The sequence below is a fragment of the Cetorhinus maximus genome, chromosome 1, assembly GCF_964194155.1.
Source record: "Cetorhinus maximus chromosome 1, sCetMax3.hap1.1, whole genome shotgun sequence".
In the NCBI taxonomy this organism is placed as follows: domain Eukaryota; kingdom Metazoa; phylum Chordata; class Chondrichthyes; order Lamniformes; family Cetorhinidae; genus Cetorhinus; species Cetorhinus maximus.
In genome coordinates, this window is record NC_135879.1 from 53,683,542 (window position 1) to 53,697,233 (window position 13,692).

At 40.4% G+C, this 13,692-nt stretch overlaps 1 protein-coding gene across 4 annotated transcripts in view; it reads right to left on the reverse strand.

Annotated features, from left to right (window-relative positions):
- The window catches only part of marchf1 (membrane-associated ring finger (C3HC4) 1), a 464,939-nt gene that overhangs the window by 189,836 nt on the left and 261,411 nt on the right, over nucleotides 1-13,692 (reverse strand). The gene's annotated exons all lie outside the window — the stretch shown is intronic.

The window sequence follows — 13,692 nt, forward strand, 5'->3', positions numbered from 1 at the left end:
CCCGAAAATGAAAATGGGGATGGTGGTATGTAGTTAACCTGCACCCATTTTTTGCATTCCAGGCAGCATGCTAAATTCATGCTGCCTGCTATTTTATGTATGATTGCTGTACATAGCTAGCACCAGCTGCACTGTTCATTGACTGCATGCGCCAGCAAGAATACTGATAGCACAAGTGCTTCTTAAAGGCAGCCTGCACCTTTTAAAAGGGAGATGCATTATAACTGCAAGAAGCGTTGGGAATCATTTGAAAGCTAAACCTCTGCTGTGGTACGTTGAGAAATGGCTAAATATGCAAAGGAGACTGAGAACAAAGATTTTCAGACATAGCATTGGAGGTCCTGGTGGAAGAGGTGGAAAGATGGAGAGACATCCTATATCTGCTGTGGAGCAGGAGGACCTTCAGCCATTTATTCAGGATGTCAAGGGGACATGTAGCAGCAGCAGTCAATGCCAGGAGTGTTGCTCCAAGAATATGGATGCAGAGCAGGAAAACAGTTGAGCAATCTCACATGAACTCACTGATCTTGGCAACACATCTTCAAATGCCATATTCCTAATAATTGCACCAGGAGCCTCAACCGCTGCTCAATTTACTAACCCTCATAACCCACCTACCAACAATCTTTATCAATCAGGACTCAACCCTAAAATTCAAATGCACCCTGCCCTCTCACACTTAGCACTGTTGCAAACTCACATCCACATCTCACAACTCTCACATGCTGGCAGCTTTCAACCATAATAGCCACATCACTCAAACACACTGTGACACATTTCCATCCTTCTTGCAGGTAAAGGTGGCACACAACAGGAGGAACATGAGACTCTCCCCTACCTGGCACAAATTTTGGGTGAACTGCTCCACTGGCTACACACCCATTTTGGGTATATGTTTAAAATTTCTCCCATAAACAGAATTCTCTGTAATTGTAATCTTTTTGCAGTTTGATCTTAGACACATATTGAATAAAGTTCTTCCTATTTATTTCAAATAATTCTAAATCTCTTTCTGTTTATCAATAATATTTAGCATCAAAAATGCAACCACCAATTAGAAAAAAATAGAAAGCAGAATAAGACAGCAATAAAAAGCTAAAGGCAGGAGCGAATGACAGTAAGATTTTAATGTTTCATGGATTTTGCAGGCATAATCTCCAACAAGGACAAGAAAAAGCTTTTGAGTTAAGCTGTTAAATGACTGCAGAACCAAGGCTGTCAAAACTGCAAAAGGTAGAATAGAGTGCGCATTATTAAATCAGTAAGACTTTACCTCAATACTCTAACCGCGGGCAGGCAAGGGTGCCTGATAACTTCACCATTAGAATCAATAACTAAATGCTCTCCCAATCATATTTTCCCACTGTTTCTGCTGCAATTTGTAAACATTTGGCTTTGTGGAGTTTGGCTTCTGTCCTTCCTGAAAAAGAGGTGACTGTTTGGACAGTTGGGCAACAGTTTCAGACCTTTGGTCAGCCCATTGATCCTTGGATGCCTGTGATCCAGGTTACTGAAGCAATGCACTCAGCGTCTTACTTGGAAATTTATTCTACCTGTTCCTTTTTTAAAACAGCCTTGTTATGTAGCTTCTATTTAACTGCTTGTCTCAGTAGATGTTTCCTATAAGAAACACTGCCTGAAAGAATGGTAAACATCAAGTTTTATCTGTTTCCATTCTTTTATTTTTAATAAACTTACTTATTTCTTAAAATACTCTTCAACTAGATGTGAGCAACCCATTAACAATGTCTCTTGTATAAACATTTTAATTAGATTGAATTATTTCACAATAATCTATAAAATTAAATCAGATTCTAAGAATTGAGAATACACTCTTGTGTACGATCAGTAATGCAGTATATGATCAATTAAAATATCACCAATTCCTAATGAAAAATGTCAAGGATTTCTTTACAAGACCTGTGAATGATAGCATTTTCAGTGCAAGTTTACAGCAATGGGTGTGGAGGATGGGGTGGGGGCGGGGGGCAGAAGGATAAAGTGCTACACAAAGATGCATACGTAATATTTATTAAAGAAAAAGTCAGTTTGTTGTCATTTTAAAAGTTATGGAGGTAACAGATGCTGTTGTCTGAAGTGCAAAGTAATAAAGTAAGTTATAAGCATGATAATCCATTTCCATGAATGGGCCATGCCTAACCATATAGATTTAATGAGATAAATATGGCATTGGATTTAAATCTCACTTGCAATTTTCACAGAGCTGAATCGAAGTTTGAATAAATTGACTTTTTGCAGACATTTGAGAGATTTTTGAGTATATCACTGGGAGCATTTGCCTTCAATTAGTAGTTAATTAGTGCAAGCAACCTGAAACTTTAGTCAGAGGGGAAGGAAAAGAATGGTTATAAATTGAGAGAGGGGAACGTGCAACGAGACCTGGGTGTCCTCGTACACTAGTTGCCGAAGGTAAGCATGCAGGTGCAGCAGGCGGTGAAGAAGGCAAATGGTATGTTGGCCTTCATAGCCAGAGGATTCGAGAAGAGGAACAGGGATGTCTTGCTGCAATTGTATAGGCCCTTGGTGAGACCACTCCTGGAATATTGTGTGCAGTTTTGGTCTCCCTATCTGAGGAAGGATGTACTTGCTATAGAGGGAGTGCAGCGAAGGTTTACCTGACTGATTCCTGGGATGGGGAGACTGACATATGAGGAGAGATTGAGTCGGTTAGGATTATTTTCTCTGGAGTTCAGAAGAATGAGGGGGGATCTCACAGAAACCTATAAAATTCTACCAGGACTAGACAGGGTAGATGCAGGAAGGATGTTCCCGATGGTGATGGAGTCCAGAACCAGGGGTCACAGTCTGAGGATATGGGGTAGACCATTTAGGACTGAGATGAGGAGAAATTTCTTCACCCAGAGAGTGGTAAGCCTGTGGAATTCGTTACCACAGAAAGTAGTTGAGGCCAAAACATTGTATGTTTTCAAGAAGGAGTTAGATATAGCTCTTGGGGCGAAAGGGATCAAAGGGTATGGGGAGAAAGCGGGAGCAGGCTATTGAGTTGGATAATCAGCCATGATCATAATGAATGGCGGAGCAGGCTCGAAGGGCCGAATGGCCTAGTCCTGCTTCTAGTTTCTATGTTTCTAATTATTGCTTCAAATTAGTTTGCCATGAGGGTAAACACTCTCAATATAAGCATAAACAATATAAACATTTTACAATCTAGTAATCTCCTAGTGCTGATTGAAAAAAAACAACATTCAGGGGTTACAACCAGAGGTCAAGATCTTAAGGCCCTGCCTCAGCATGTCTTCCCCTGATGGATGCGTTGAGCCATTTAAACTTCCATTCAGTTCGGTGGGACCGTGATATCCCGTTGGGCGTGAGGGGCTATAAACACCTGGCCATAGAAAAGTTACAGTGCAGAAAGAGGCAGTTCAGCCCGTCATGTCTGCGCTGGCCACAAAGGAGAAAAAAATAAACTAGCCACTTATTTTAATCCCACTTTCCAGCACTGGTCCATAGCCTTGAAGGTTACAGGACTTCAGATGCAGATCCAGGCGCCTTTTAAATGAGTTAAGCGTTTCAACCTTAACCACCAATTCAGGCAATGAATTCCAGACAACCACCACCCTCTGGGTGAAAGGTTTTACTTCATGTCCCCTCTAATCCTTCTACTAATCACCTTAAACCTATGCCCCCTGGTAATTGGCCCCTGAGCTAGGGGAAACAGGTCTTTCCTGTCTACCCTATCTAGGCCCCTCATAATTTTGTACGCCTCAATTAGTTCACCCCTCAGCCAAGGAAAACAACCCTAGTCTATACAATCTTTTCTCATAGCTGCAATTTTCAAGCCCTGGCAACATTTCCTCTGTACTCTCACCAGAGCAATTATGTTCTTCCTGCAATGTGGTGGGCAGTACTGTACACAAAATTCCAGCTGTGGCCTAACCAGCATTTTATACAGTTCCATCATTACATCCCTGCTTTTATATTCTATACCTCATCCAATAAAGAAAGACATTCCATATGCTTTCTTTACCAGCTTATCCACCTGTTTTGCCACCTTCAGGGACTTGTGGACATACACACCAAGGTCTCTCATTTCCTCAATCTGTCTCAAAATCCTCCAGTTTATTGCGTATTCCCTCGCTTTGTTTGTCCTCCCCAAATGCATTACCTCACACTTTTCAAGGTTGAATTCCATTTGCCACTTTTCCACCCACCCACCCAAACCATTCATATCATTCTGGAGCCAACATCTATCCTCTTCATTATCAACTACACAGCCAATTTTTGTGTCATCTGCAAATTTCCCAATCATGCCTTCCACACTTAAGTCCAAATCATTAATATATACGACAAACAGCAAAAGCCCCAACACTGAGCCCTGTGAAACACCACTGGAAACTGTCTTCCATTTGCAAAAACATTCATCGACCATTACCCTTTGTTTCTTGTCTCTGAGCCAATTTTGGACCCAACACCCACCCGCCCCCCACCCACCCCCCCACCTTCCCCTGTATCCCATGGGATCTCACTTCCCTGACCAGTCTGCCATGAGGGAGCTTATCAAATGCCTTACTGAAATCTATGTAGACAACATCAATTGCACAACCCTTATCAGTCCTTTTCATTACTTCCTCAAAAAATTCTACTAAGTTATTCAGACATGATCTTCCCCTAACAAAACCATGTTGACTGTCCCTGATCAATCCTTTCCTTTCTTAAGAACCCTGCCCACATCTTCAGCATCAACACACAAGTTACCATGTACATCTCTGATAGGCCCTACCCTTTCCTTAGTTATTCTCTTGCTCATAATGTACTGGTAAAACATCTTTGGGTTTTCTTATATTTTACTTTCCAATTTTTTTTTAGTATCTTTGCTATGCTTTCCTAATTTCCTTTTATACTTCACCACTGTACTTTCTATGCACCTCTAGGCTTTCTAAGCTAGGCTTTCAAAGTTTTTTGTGACTGTCATAAGCTTTCTTTTTCTGCTTTATCTTACCCTGTATGCTTCTGGATAACCAGGGGGCTCTAGATTTGGCAGTACTACCCTTTTTTCGTGGGGCATGTCTGCACTGTTCCCACAAAATCTCGCTTTTGAATGCCTCCCACTGATTTGACACTGTTTTCCTTCTAGTAGCTTGTGTCCAGTCTACTCTCGCCAGCTCACCTCTCAGCTTTGTAAAATTTGATTTTACCCAATTTAGAACTTTTACTCCTGCTCTATTTTTGTCCTTTTCCATAATGATGCTAAATCTAACTGCATTGTGGTCACTATCTTCAAAATGGTCTCCCACTGCCACTTCGTCCACATGCCCAGCTTTATTTCCTAAAACTAAATCTAGAATCGCACTCCCCTCTCATTGGGCTTGTTACATGCTGCCTGGAAAAGTTCTCTTGAATGCATCTCAAGAATTTTGTGCCCTCTGTGCCCTTCACACTGTTCGTATCCCAATTGATATTAGGGCAGTTGAAGTCCCCAACTATTACTGCCATATTGTTTTTGCACTCAGAAATTTGCCTACATATTTGCTCTTCTAACTCTCTTCCACTATTTGGGGGTCTATAGTTCACTCCTAGTAGTATGGCTGCCCTTTTTCTATTTCTGAGCTCAACCCATATGGCTTCATTTGATGCTTCATTTAGCATATCTTCCCCCCTCACAGCTGTAATTGACTCTTTAACCAATAATTCTTCACCCCCACCTTTTTTATCTCTCTCTCTTTCCTGCCTGAAAGCTCCATATTGAGGGATGTTGAGCTGCCATTTTTGCCCCTCTTTAAGCCAAGTTTCCATTATAGCGATGATATCATGCTGCCATGTATCTATCTATACCTTCAGCTCATCGGCTTTATTTGCTACACTCCTTGCATTTAAATATATACCTTTTAACACTGCCAAATTCCTGTGCTGTACACTTTTAACCTGTGCTCCTGTCTTTCAGAGTCACTCACTAATTCTCCATCTCTCATTCCTGCTCTGAATTTGCCCTCAGGTTCAGGTTCCCATTCCCCTGCCAATCTAGTTTTAAACATCCCTACCTGCCACTACCAACAGCACTAGCAATTCTCCCTGCGAGGATATTCATCCCAGTATTATTCAGGTGTAGACTGTCCTGCTTGAACAGATCTCACCTTCCCCAAAACTGGTCCCACTGTCTCAGAAATATGATGCCTCCCCTCCTACACCAGCTTTCCAGGCATATGCTTAATCACTCAATTCTCCTATTTCTATGCTCACTAGCATGTGGGACTGGTAGTAATCCAGAGAGTACTGTTTTAGAGGTCCTACTTTTCAATTTCTCCCTAGGTCCCTGAAATTTGCTTTCAGGGCATCATCCACTTTCCGACCCAAGTCATTGGTACCAACATGGACCACAGCCTCTGGTTGATCATCCTCCCCTAGGAAGGCCAGAATACCATCCTGGAGCCATGTTTACAGTCACAGAAACGCCTGTCTCTTCCTCTAACTAATTAATTGACAATCATTACTGTTCTTCCACTCTTCTTCCTCCCCTCCTGTACAGCAGAGTTACCTGTGGCACTACAAACTTGGCTCTGGCTGCACTCCTCTGAGGAACTAACACCCTCACCAGTATCCAAAACGGAAAACCGATTTGTGAGTGAGACCTCAGGAGACTCCTGCACTACCCGCCTAGTTGCCTTGGGCAGTCTGGCGGTCACCCATTTCCAGACTCCAAAGCTGTGCGACCACCTCTCTGAACCTACTATCCATGTAGGTCCCAGCCTCTCTGATGTGCCGCAGAGACTCCAGCCACTGCTCGAGCTCTGAAACCTGGAGATTAAGTTTCTGCAGCTGGTGACACTTGCTGCACATGTGGAAGTCTAGGGCTCCAGTAGCATCCACAACTTCCCACATATTACAGAATACACATTTCATACAACTGAGCTGTCCTGCTATGGCTTCAATTTACTTCCCTTATGTTAACTTTATTTTACTTTGGTCTACTTATACAGCTTTATATTACCTGGCCTTGACTTAACTTTACTTCCCTATTGCTTGTGTTTAGACCATAAGACTATATGACGTAGGAGCAGAAGTGGGCCATTCAGCCCATTACGTCTGCTCCACCATTCGATGAGACCATGGCTGATATGATAATCCTCAATTCCACTTTCCTGCCTTTTCCCCATAACCTTTGATTCCCTTACAGATTAAAAATCTGTCTCTCTCAGCCTTGAATATACTTAATGACCCAGCCTCTACAGGCCTCTGCGATAAAGAATTCCACAGGTTCACTACCCTCTGAGAGAAGAAATTCCTCCTCACCTCTGTCTTAAATGAACGACCTCTTACTCTGAGATTATGCCCTCTGGCCCTAGACTCTCCCACAAGGCGAAACAGCCTCTCAGCATCTACCCTGTAAAAACCCCTAAGAATCTTATATGTTTCAATAAGGCCACCCTCTCATCCTTCTATACTCCAATGAGTACATGCCCAACCCACTCAACCTCTCCTCACAAGAAAATCCCTCCATCTCCGGGATCAACTTAGTGAACCTTCTCTGGACTGCCTCCAATGCCAGTACATCTTTCCTTAGATAAGTGGACCAAAACTGTTCATAGTATTCTAAGTGTCGTCTAACTAGTACCTTAGAAAGTTTTAACAAGGCTTCCCTATTTTTATACTCCATTCCCTTTGAAATAAAGGCCAACATTCCATTTGCCTTCCCTATTACCTGTTGAACTTGCATGTTAGCTTTTTGGGATTCATGCACGAGGACTGCCAAATCCCTCTGTGCTGCAGCTTTCTGCAGTCTTTCTCCATTCAAATAATATTCAACTCTTCTTTTCTTCCTGCCAAAGTGCATAATTTCACATTTTCCCACCTTATATTCCATCTGCCAAGTTTTTGCCCACTCACTTAACCTGTCTATATCCCTTTGTAGACTTGTTGTGTCATCTAACTGGTCTATAGTTACCTGTTTTTTGTTTCTGTCCCTTTTTGAACAAGGGTGTTACATTGGCAGTTTTCCAATCCTCTGGGGCTTTTCTAGAATCTAAGGATTCTTGGAAGATTACTACCAGTGCATCCACTATTTCTGCAGCTACTTCCTTTAATATCCAAGGATTCAACCCATTAGGTCCAGGGGACATACTGGCCTTTAGCCCCATTAGTTTCCCTAATATTTTTCCTCTAGTGATAGTTATTGTATTTATTTCCTCCCCTACTTTTGCTCCTTGATTATTTAGTATTTTTGGAACGCTAAAGTGTCTTCTGCTGTGAAGACTGATGCAAAATATTTATTCAACTCCTCTGCCATTTCCTGGTTCCCCATTACTATTTCCCCAGTCTCATTCTCTAAGGGGCCTATGTTCACTTTGGCTTCTCTCTTCCTTTTTATATATTTAAAGAGGCTCTTACTGTCCACTTTTATATTACTTACTAGTTTACCCTCAAAGTTTATTTTCTCCCTCTATTTTTTCTGGTCATCTTCTGTTGGTTTTTAAAACTTTCGCAATCCTCTGGCTTACCACTAATCTTTGCCACATTCTATGATTTTTCTTTCAATTTGATGTGCTCCTTTACTTCCTCAGTTAACCATGGGGTTGGTTTACCCCCTTCCTAGAATCCTTCTTCCTCACTGAGATATATCTTTGTTGCGAGTCATGAACTATTTTCTTAAATGTATGCCATTGTTCATCAACTGTCTTTTCTGCTAAACTCCTTTCCCAGTCCATTCCAGCCAACTCTGCCCTCATTCCTTTGTAATTACCCTTATTTAAGTTTAGCACAGTTGTTTCTGACCCAGGTTTCTCACTCTCAAACTGAATGCTAAATTCTACCATATTATGGTCACTGTTTCCTAGGGGATCTTTTACTCTAAGATCATTATTAAACCTGCCTCATTGCACATTGCCAGGTCCAAAATAGGAGATAATGAGGGCATGTAAAAAAGGTAGTACATTAATCATGGGTGACTTTAACCTTCATGTAGATTGGAAAAATCAAATTGGCAGAGGTAGCCACAAGCAGGAATTCATAGAGTGTATTCTCCTTGGTTGGATCCAAAACATATTGTTCTAGGAAACTGTCCCGAATACACTCTATGAATTCCTGCTTGTGGCTACCTCTGCCAATTTGATTTTCCCAATCTACATGAAGGTTGAAGTCACCCATGATTAATGTACTACCTTTTTTACATGCCCTCATTATCTCCTGATTTATTCTCTCTCCTACAGCATAGCTACTGTTAGGGGCCAGTGGACTACTCCCACCAGTGTTTTCTTCCCTTCGTTATTTCTTACCTCCAACCATATGAATACTACACCCTCTGATCCAAGATCATTTCTTGCTATTGTACTTATTCCATCTAACAAGGCTACCCTGCCACCCTTTCCTTCCTGTCTGTCCTTTTGAAGGGTTTCTTACTAAAATCTAAGTAGCTCCTTCTTTCAATTGACTATATTTTTCTAATTTTCAGCTACTTGAAGACCCTCCCTAACAGCAGTTTCTCACCAACCAATGAATTTCTGTTTCTCTAGTGATGTCACTATTGGATGTTTTCAAACTCAGCCCTCTTGTGCAGCTTTTCAATTCTTGGTCTCCTGGAGACTGAGAAAAATAGAGAAAGAAAAAGAAAAGGGCAAGAATAAGGCACCTCCCTCCCCTCCTCACTGAACTCCCTTACTTACCAAACTCGCAGTAATTCTACTCTGTACCAGTACACTTAACATCTCTTTTTTATACTACTGAGATTCAGATGAGCCTCCTATCTGGCAGTTATAGAACCAGATTGGCTGGTTCCTTAATTTGCTGATCTCACCTGCTCTTCAGTAGAGTGCATGATTTGCTTCATTAGCCTTGCCCAAGCCTAAAAGAAACTTAAAACTTAAAGCAGTAAATTTAGGCTAAATGCTAAATTGCAAGTTGGCAAATCAATGTTGATCAGAGCAAATAATCCAATATAATGCTTCAAGTATATATTTTGCATTAACCTCCACCTTGTCAACATTTGCAGGAATCAACTTTTAAAACCAATGATAACATAGAAGCAACAAATCTTCAGAGTGTCGGCAAACTGCAAGCCATTGATAGTCTTAGCCACTGCCACAAAGTCCCATGATTTCCATACATCATGAAAACGACAGGTTTGTGAATGACAAAAGCTTTAATGGAAGGCACTTTGAAATGAAAGAATGAGTAGTTGTCAAAATAGCAACCTACTGTTCAGTTTAAATCCATTTCAATGTCCATTGTAAATCTATATTAACAATATTGAATAGAGTCTCACTTTGGGTAAAGATTATTGTTTTGAACAAAATTATCTTTGCAGAATTAAGATAAATAGGAAATCAAAAGAATTGCTTCTAATAGCTGCCAAGGATGTACCTTTACTAATTTACTCCATGCTCCATGGCATGATAGCATGGGAGCACAATACATGATGGCGTTGATTATTGCTTTACAAAGAATTGCTGTTCTCTAGCTTTAACTATTTTAAATTAAATGCAAAAGAAAAGTAAAAAAAAGCATTTGTAATGTGCGGTTAGTATGGCTGAAGATTGAGAGTTGCTTATTGAACATATAATATTTTTTATGAGATGTGGCTTCTTGCGTGGTGCATAAAAAGGTAAAAATTAATTTTGTTGCATAGTCAACCCCATGCATATTAAAATTACAATTATTGATCGCTATGATGCAGCCTTGCTATTAAATGGCATTTATCGCCCAGAACTGTTAGTATCCTGTAAAACTTTTCAGTTAGAGTTCTACTAATTGTATGATATCCAATTGATATAATTTTAGTATATAATAATAATAGTATAATCTTACTTCTATCAGCTAGGAGCATAAGAACATTAGTGACATTAGTAGGCCACTCAACTTCTTAAACCTGCTCAGATCATGGATGACTGAAGCTCAACTCCATTTTCCTGTCTTTTCTCCATTTCACTTGATACCTTTAATAAACAAAAATCTATATAGCTCACTCTTGAAAGCTCTAATTGTCATAGCAGCCAATTGGGCAAAAGAGTTCCAAATTTCTACTACACTTTCCGCGAAAATAGTGGCCTGGATTTTCACTCCCGAGTTGGGTAGGAGGAGTCAGGAAATTTCCTGGATTTTCTGGGGTGCTGTACCTGCCTCAGGAGAAAGTGCCCTAAATGTTTGATCTTCACTCTTTGTCCCTTTATTTTGTTAAGTAATAGGCCTTCTAACCCTAACCCTCCTCCAAAGATCTCGTGATGGTAATATTTCTGGAGGTTTCTTTAATTGTTCAAAGTGATCTGTGGGGTTGTCATTTATGGATTTTATTCATGGTTGCATTTGGGATTTTGTCCGAGATGCAATAGGATTGTACGATGGTTGAGGAGCTGGAATGGATCTGATTTATCCTCAGTTGCCCCTCACCATTGTGTCTATGTGTGTAATAACTTCGAAGAACCTTGGTCCTGAACAAATCCTTGTCACCTTGACTGGTTGCCATGTACCTACTGTGAGATCATGGATGCAAACTTATTGTTCCAATTATAAACTTGACAGTTCTGTACCTGTATTTTTATCATGCACATGGTCATCTTCTCTTGTAGCTTTAAAAGTTGCTCTCTAGTTTCTGAGAGAGTAGAATGGGTAAGAGTAGGTAAATTGGTACGCACTGGTCTTTCAAATATGAGCTCTGCCAGTGATGGAATAGTTACACTTAAAAATGTTGCTCTCAGATATAACATTGCAGCGCGTAGATATTGCTCAGTCTGTCTAATTTGAGAATTATGGATTTTATCGTGTGAATCATTTGTTCAGCTAGGCTGTCAGATCTAGAGCAATGAGGAGAAGAAGTAGTGTGTTCGCTATTCTACTTCCCATAAATATCCTGAAATTGCTTACAATAAATTGCAGACTGTTATTTGTAATTATTTCCCTAAGCATACCAAATAAACTGAAAAAAACACTTAAGAGTGTGCATGACTGCTGTGCTTGGCGTATAATGCAATTGTCAAACACGGGGTCCTTGGTAAGGATGATGACAATGAAGTCAGTTCCATGGACATGAAAGAAGTCAGGTCCTTTGTACTGACATGGCTTATGCTCTCACCATGCCTCACACTCCTTGACAAAGATACAGCCAATGGACTGCATCTCCTGTGATTCCTCTCATCTGATCTACGCCCATGTGTGAGTGATTAAGTTGTTGAAGAATATTAGGTCAAAAAAATTCTGGAATGATGACCTGCCTGCCTTTAAAAATGACTCTCTGGTAGATGCCTAGCTCATCTTGGTAAAGCCAAAATGGTTTCACGTGTTCATGGATATGCTGAATTGAATCAGGCCTTCTTTCAATGATGATTTTCCACAGTTTCTGCAGAGTAGAATCTTTTGCTTGTTTGTTTTGTAGCTGCTCCCAATTATGTTGTGCAAAATGCACCAGATCAATTTGGAGAACATCTTCAAGTTCAATGTCAATGAAGTCAACTTGTAGATCGGAGGATATTTCTTTTGTTTTTGCTGGGTTAGGCAATCTGGTAAGTGTATCTGATGTGATTATCAAGTTACTTGGCTTGTATCTAATCTCACAGTCATGACCTTGAATCTTTATCAAAGGACGTTGCAATTTGGCAGTGCACTGATCAATGTTTTTTGCCAACTAGATAGGTATGAAAATGCATGATTCCAAACACTAAAGCTAATGTTTCCCACTCAATGTTGGAGCAGTTGGATTGCATCATGGACAGAGATTTTGAAGCAAATGCAATTGCTTTGCCTTATTGTAGTATGCATGCTCCCAGACCTTTCTTTGAAACATCTCTCCCCACAATTGTTGTCTCCCTAGAATCGCAACATCGATGTTTCTGAGGATGACTGTTTCAGTGTTTTGATGAGTTATTGGTGGTCATTGTGTCACAGGAAAAAGCATATCCTTTCTAACAATTCCCTTAGCAATGAAGACTTTTGAGTGAAATTGGGGACAAGAAATTAAAGAGACCTAGACATCTTCAAAGATCGTCCCTATCTTGAGGAGTTGGAATGACTTTAATATCCTCTATTTTGCTTGGATCGGGACATATACCAACATTGGAATAAATAGAACCGAAGAAATTGATCTGCTGCAGGTTGATGTTGCATTTCAGACTGTTGAACACCAATCCTTCATTAAGTGCTACTTTCATCAATAAGTGCAGATTATGGTCATGTTTTGGCTTTGTGCTTTCCACAACAGCTGTATCATCTAGGATTCAGCTGCATTCTGGTACAGTGCATGTAATGTGGTCTGTGTGATCTTGAAAGAGATCATGGCTAACAGAGAGCCCAAAAGGAAATTGTTGAATACAGTATTGTCCAAATGGGGTACACAATGTAGTTAGCTCCTGGCACCTCATCACGAGATGTACTGAACCATGCTTTGTACCAAGAATTTTGCACCTGCAAATCTCGGATTTAACTCTTCTAATGTGGGTATTTTGTAAGGACAACACTTCAAATTTGTGTTTAAATGTCACGGATTGGGGCATACTCTCCATGATCCATCCTTCTTTATGACACATGTGATTGAGTTTCACCAATTTGTGTGCTCTTATACTCTTCTAATGACTGTCTCTTTCTCCATTTTGTCTAATTTGATCTTCAATTTGTTTTGTATGAAGATGCTGCATTTACATGGTGGATCAATTGATGGACTTGCATTCTCCTACAAATGTAATTTTGCAGCTCCCTTGAAACTGTCAATTCTGTTGAAACATTCTAGACATTTTG